General features: G+C 45.7%; 1 pseudogene; it reads right to left on the bottom strand.

The window, feature by feature from the left end:
• Positions 1-744: 744 nt before the first annotated feature.
• LOC119341165 lies at positions 745-4,650 on the bottom strand (annotated as a pseudogene).
• Positions 4,651-7,016: the final 2,366 nt, after the last annotated feature.

Below are 7,016 nucleotides of genomic sequence, written 5' to 3' on the forward strand. Positions count from 1 at the left end.
CAGAGGTGGCTGCATATAGAAAAAACTCATGTAGATCACCATGAAGGAAAGCATTTTTGACATCCATTTGAGAGATTTGCCAAGATCGAGCTGCAGCCACAGCAATCAGAGTACGAACAGAAATTGAAACAACGCAACCGTACTATCTATTTACGATAATTTGATTGCTGACAACATGACAACATCACGCTTCTCTTTCTTATTCTTATTTATATCATTGTCACTTTACCGGGCCGGAAAAGTGACACCGTCACGTCTCAGGGTCGTATGCCTGGAACAAGAAGGGTCGTCGTACAATTTCGGCGATTACAAAAAAGAAGGAGGCGAGCTCCCTATCCCTCTTTGTCTTTCCACTTCCCTCGTTCAGGAACAAACACTTCGCCAAATTCTTTTGAGTCCCGGCCCGGTTTTTCCCCACTAACCAATTATGTTACGACCACTGAACAAACTTGGTTGACGAACATGGTTTATGCGCCGCTAATCTAGCGGCTTGTCGAGCATTTGACAAACTCACACCATCCATTTCAAATGGGATTTGTCCCGTGGACACACGAGCAATCCAACCCGTCCGATTTCCTTTTCCTCTTCCCATTCGAACTTCTGCGGGTTTCCCCGTAATAGGAAGATCTGCGAGAACTCTTACCCATATCTTACAATTTCTTCGGAATTGTCCGCTCATAGCATGATGGAATTGTCCGATTGTAGCCCGACGCGCTGCTTCAATGGCTCGATATGAAAGACGACTAGCTCTACAACTTTTGGTGCCATATCTTCCAAAACCAAGTTGTGTACCATCCGGTTCGCGACCCCTACTACATCTGCATTTAAAATATTTACTATATTTCGTACGTTTCGGATATAGCACGTCCCTTCTTATTTTGACTATATGAGATCCGCACTTTGACACCTGAAATTCCGTTACGAGTAGATACTTCCGCAGGAGCATAATCGATTTTTTGGTTAAATACATTACAAGATGTTTTTCCATACTTTCCGCATTCAGTTCTAGCTATTTCCGCACCCCCTAATCGACCAGAACAACAAATACGTATCCCCTCCACCCCTTTTGGCATTATTAATGGAATATCCTTCATTATTTTACTAAAAATGGAACGAAATGAGATTGGATTGTTCCTCAGTTGAAAAGAGATGTCTTGAGCAATCAGAGAAGCACTTTGATAAACAGATTTGATCTTTACCAACTCAATTAAGGTATTAGTGTTTGTTCTATTAGACAAAAAAGATCGCATTTTTTGCACTTCGTTCAAATAAGAGTTGTACCCGTACGGAATTATCCTCTTTCTCAGTATGATCTCTATCATCATCTCTATTCCCTTTATCAATTTTCCTATCCTACCTAGGTCTATGAATTTCTCTATCAATTCCATTACCTTATCCTTACCCATGAGGTTCCTACATTTGATCCTAAATTGAGCTAGGAGTTGTTTCCGGGCATACTCAAAAAAAGGGTTATTATACACCCCAACCCCATCCCTTGGAAAAAAGAAGGTAGCACCGAAGAAAGGAAAGAGCGATATGGTGGTTTTTGTTGTTCCCGCGAAGCGAAGATCATTCGCTTGGCGAATGAAGTGGATCAACCTCTTTTTGGCTCGGGCCAAACACTTTTTCTCGCTGGTAGAGCTTTCTAAAAAAAAGCGATGCAAGAGAGTATTCTCTTATCTAAGCTTCCTCCCTTCGCTCCCCCCATCGTAGATGGTTCAACCACACCCGGTGCCACGAAATGATTGAGAACTAGGACGGGGTCGAAATGCATTTTATTCTTAGTATTAAAAAAGTATTGCATGACCGAATAATTCAAGGAGGGGCGCACAGCGGGGAGGGTCCTTTTTAGTAGATGACTCGTCGGGCCGTCAGAGCGGGACTTCTTTGGTAAAAATAACTTGATTCTATTCCTTTTTAGTAAGGAGGCGGCATTTCCCATAAGGAAAGGTATGTCATTTACAACCCCGGCGTATTGAGGCCGCTTGAAGGCCCCGCTCACCCGAAGTGATTTATCAAAATTCTTCTTTCTCGATGGTGATCGGTCATGGTATCCATAACGTTGCATCTTTTTCGGCCAAATCCGGATTTCGTTTTGCTTCTCCCGGTCGATCGACTCGACTCTTTTCCCTGCCCCCCGGCCTCTCACTTCGTTTCGTTCTTCCTCTGTACCCTCGCTTGAATGAAGACACCCGATCGGCCCGACTCTCCCAAATGTCGGCCACCAGCCCTTTTCCTGTAGTACGGGTCTTGATTTCTTGTCTTGTTTTCGTTTTAGTCGTGGTGATCGCCTAGGAAGAAAGAAATGAATGAATGTCCTTTTGGGAAAATGTAGAATAATACGCCTACCGAGACGAAAGCCAAGGGCGAGTTTCATAGGTGGACGTATCGAACTAAAATAAGATCTAAGATTGACATCTTGATACAATGATTTACCATAATAATAAATAGAGTCAATGGTGACAGAGCCGTGGGAAGAGCCGCTTCTTTTCTGCGGCGGGGGCTTCCATTCACCAGCGCAGACTACATACACGTGCTCTCTGAACCGTGCTAGATAGTCACCCATCACACGGCTCTCAAACCCAACCTGTGGTGGATCCTGGGGGACAAAGCAAAGTCAAAGCGCTTGATCCTTTGCCCCATACTTTGAGATCTTCCTCCCCGCCGATCAAGCAGCAACGCAGCTCGTGATAGGCTTAGCTTAAGCCGCTAACGTTCGGTTCGGATAAGTAAAGTCCCTTCGGTCGGTTCGCTCAGGTGGTCTTCCCTTATTTTCCCTAACGTTCAGAGTTGTTCTGGTTTGAGAAAGGAGCACCGCCAAGTCCACTAGGGGCGCCCTGAATGAATAAGAAATGGACAGCTGAGGTCAGGCTTGCATGAAAAAAGAAGATAATAAGTTAGATGTACACAGCTGAGGTTGGTAAGAACTGAGGGACAATGCCCCCCCTCACTGGGCCCATCAGCGAAAGCAACTGCTACTTAATCGTAGGTTTGCTTTCGTGCAAGGCCCCCGCTGCTGGAACAGGCGGTTGTCATTTTCAAGTAAACGCCCTGCCCCCTTTCTTTGCCCGCCGGCCGCCTAGCTCGTTATTCTTTGAGATCTGGATAGAGTCTCGCTTCGGGGCGGGGGAAGCATGGATTCGATAGATCTATCGAATCCATGCTGCAAGCAGCAAGCGTAGGCTAAAAAGGCAATAGTCTAACGTTGGGGTAGGGCGCGCCAAAACAACCGGGGGCCCCGGAGGGGTCAGTACAAAAGTACTATATTCTTTCCACTTACTTTCATTGGCTAGCTGCCTTTTGTAGCGCGCGTACTCTGATCCTCTTCTACGAATCTACAACTCTCTTTACTGAGCGAGACTTCATCTATATCCCTAAAAGTGGATTTGGATTCCCATTTATTCTTTGAATGACAGCTTCAACTAGGCTCCACCTTAGAGAGGGTTTTCGGTTTGAATCAAGATAGGGTCAGGGGCGCGTCGGAACGGTAGCTGCTTAGTCTCATCCGAGAGTCCAATCTCTTTTGTGCTTGCTTTTGTGTCTTTGAATAAAAAAGAAAGAAGGGGGTCGATTTAGGCTCCTTCCCTTCCACTGCATAGCTGCGCTATCAGGTACTATGAGCCCTCTGCCCCACGCATCTAACCAGCTCGAGTGGTTCACCGGTTCCACCGAAAACTCTCATTTGTTGAAGCGGAGCATAGTGTGGCGTCGAGCGAGAAAGGTCTCTTTTTTGGTTTATTCACTGATCTGAAATGAAACTTAGCACTTGTTTTTTTATTGATTCCTGGGGCTAGGCGTTCGCAGAATCAGTCTATCCGAACCGCAGACGCACTTTTTAGATCAGTGACGGCCTCTCCAGCAGAGCTGGGCGCCGGGGCCCTGGATGCGCTAGCGATCGGCACATTAGGGGAGTACTTGCCCGGGTTTCTCGGCCTGGTATCCTTATCCTCGCGTTCATGATATCTACATTCAACTGTGCCCCGGAGACACGGTCGAAGCACGCCCGCCCCGTGTGCGTCTTTCACGACACGCTCTGGTCCCGGGTTTCTTCCTGTGGTCTTCTAGCGTTAGAAGAAGTCGTGTCCGTCCCGGACATCTGCAACGTCCTCTCACGCCTTTTTTGGGGGGACAAACAAAGATCAGGAAAAGACGGACCGAACCCATTCGGTGACTTTCGCGGTCGCCCTCACTGAACCGACTTGGATCTGAACTACGATTCAGATCAAGTCTTACCGAAATTGGATTTCCTTTTCGTGCCATATGTCGCTTAGACTTTACTTTTTCCCCTTTCTGCCCTTTCCTCTATTTGTTCGATAGGGTCTTCGTTTTATTCGAATTCTAAACCCATTGTCGTCCACAGTTTCCTTGTCGACGCGAAGGGGCCAGCAGCCCCCAAACCAAAGTCTGAGATCAGAACTCATACCGCGGTTGTGGCTTGAAGGCCGCATGCAAGTTCTGAAATATTTAGAGAGTATGTGTTAGTACGAGATCGCGCTATCAACTTATTTCATCTTTCTCGATGATTAGGACAAAATTGTATCCCTTAGGAACCGTACATGCACCTTTGTTTGGATGCCGATCTAATATTGTTACAATACGAAATACTTGAAGGCCACACGCAATTGACTCACCTACATTTTATGCTCCCACCCTTTTGTAGAAAAAGCCTCTGCCTCTGGGGAAGTGCTCACATCAACTCCAATTTGGATGGAGCTTCTCGATGGGTTAGAGCATTTGCGAACCAAAAAGGGGAAAAACCCATCCTCCAAAGTAGTGAAGTGAGCCAGTACAATAAGACAATAGGTCTCATGGGCCAAGCCTGCTATCAGGCAGTGAGTGGGAATCAATCCTGAAAGAGAGAAGGTCTAGTGCTCTCAGAAAATATTTGATTCACCGAAAAATTGGCTTTATCAGACCAATCCATGTTCAGAAGCCTTCCATCAAAAGTCAGTGGTCTAGGCCGCTTTCCTTGACTTTGAGTTGGATCTCATTCTTCTTCCCGGCACAAAAAGAGGGTAGACTTCATCCGAGACACATGGGTTCTTTTGCTTCCTTCAAAGAACTCGTCTTTGAGCCTCTAAAAAGAAGGGCATAGTATCCCAGCCACCTAGACCACCTAAAAGGAAGGAATTGGTCTTTAGCTTTGAGTGATCCAATCATTGGTGAATGGGTTCAGTAAGGTAGAAGGAAAGGGCCCCTCCCGACCTGGGAAATTCACAGCAGGAAAGACTGGCGCCAATCAGCGAAAGCGAACCCTTCAGTACATCGCGTTCAGCCCTCCCTCAAAATCCCATTTGTTTTATTGAGGAATCACTCTTGATCCTCTAAAGGCTCTTCTCCGTCTATAACTCAAAGTCCATCTGTCTCTCTTTTTTTTTACTTTATCAGATATTTCATAAAACGAACTCTCTATGGATCCCCACCATAGAAGGGCAACAAGAGCTAATGGACTCAGTTAGGGCAACAGATGATAACGACTCGTCAGGTTCGAACTGACATTATTTATATACTAAGACCTATATTCCATGAAGGAGTCGCGAAACTTCTGTTAGGTTCTTATCTGAGATTCCGTCTATACGGAGCATATGTTGGTTTAGAATTGCTCGGGAATTCATTGATAGTGACTTTTGAAGTTCTAGGTTTTCTAGTCTACTCCTCTTTTTTCTCGATCGAGCCGCTTTCCCTCATTCTACTCGTCCAGCCCTCTTCACGAACTTGTACAATCAATGCCACAAAGATAGCAAACTCGATTATCGAATATATAAGGAAAGGGGCGACGGTTTGGCACCAGATATCCGGGGGTGTGGAAAGAGCAGCTGTGAAAAGCGGAAAAACCATCAAAAAATGACGATTGCTCGTGAAGGTTTCCACAGAAAGACCCCTTGGTTCTGGCAAACAGATCACAATTACAGGTACCTGGGAGCATACCGATGGAATGAACAAAATACGAACAGTTAACATAATATAGTCATAGATCTTAGGTTGTAACTTGATCATGAGCGAATTTGTTGATGTTGCACCCACGAAGTATGGAAAGTGCCAAACATTGGGAACTACCCGGGGAGGAGTTAGGAGCAGGAACAAGGAGAAGCGAGAACCACTTAAATGGAGGATTCTATTGTATTTCTGCCTTTGTTCCCCATAGCAACTGGGGATCGAAAAGCACCAAATTTGATGACTTATTAAGGGAAAGACGAAGTAAGAGCATGCTATTGAAGACGTTGCAACATATGTCGGGGGGGCCTCCGTTGATTGTGTACAAACAAAATACGAGTCCAAAGGTAGGGTAATAAAGGGTTTAGCTAATGGAGAAATTGACTCTTCCGGGAACCAGTAACGCGTAAACCATGTCAAACCAAGACCGATCAATATCCGAACGGAACGGATTCGAACTTCTCCTAGAAAAGTTTCCGGTGCGAAATTCAAAAAATGAGTAATTCAAAGGAAAAATGAATTTGAGGCATGCGCCGGACTGAAGAGACTGATTCCTTTCTCCGGGACCATTTCTTTGTTTGCGTCAGAGAATCCCGCACCCTGTTTGCAATCAATGCAAATTAACATTGCTCAAGACCCCGAGAAGGCCCTGATAGAAGTGGGACCGTCTCTTCTGAGCTTTGAAGTCCCTTTTCCATTTCCGTAATTCCTTTACGACAAAATCCCCTGCTAATCCCCCAGCACACAGTTGTCCAACCTGGGTTTTTAGATAGTGGTTGATTGCCCTGGATTCGTAACTACTACCCTCGCCCCCCCAACATCTTTTTATTACGATTCGCTCATTTTGAAGGTTCGTTCTGCTTTTGGTCTTCAAGAAATTCAGAATATTTCTGAATTCCCGTTTTTGCGCTGGGTCAAGCGTGTCCCCCTCCAGAAAATCCGTAATGGGATCGTCCTGAGCAGGCGGGGCGTCCTGAGCAGGTGGGGGTCCAGAATCAATTCCAAAGTCCGGTGCCAACTTCATGATCAAAATCAACTATCACCTTCTCGGGACTCGACCTGGAACTTCTTTCACTTTAATA

The sequence above is a fragment of the Triticum dicoccoides genome, chromosome 7B, assembly GCF_002162155.2.
Source record: "Triticum dicoccoides isolate Atlit2015 ecotype Zavitan chromosome 7B, WEW_v2.0, whole genome shotgun sequence".
NCBI lineage: Eukaryota > Viridiplantae > Streptophyta > Magnoliopsida > Poales > Poaceae > Triticum > Triticum dicoccoides.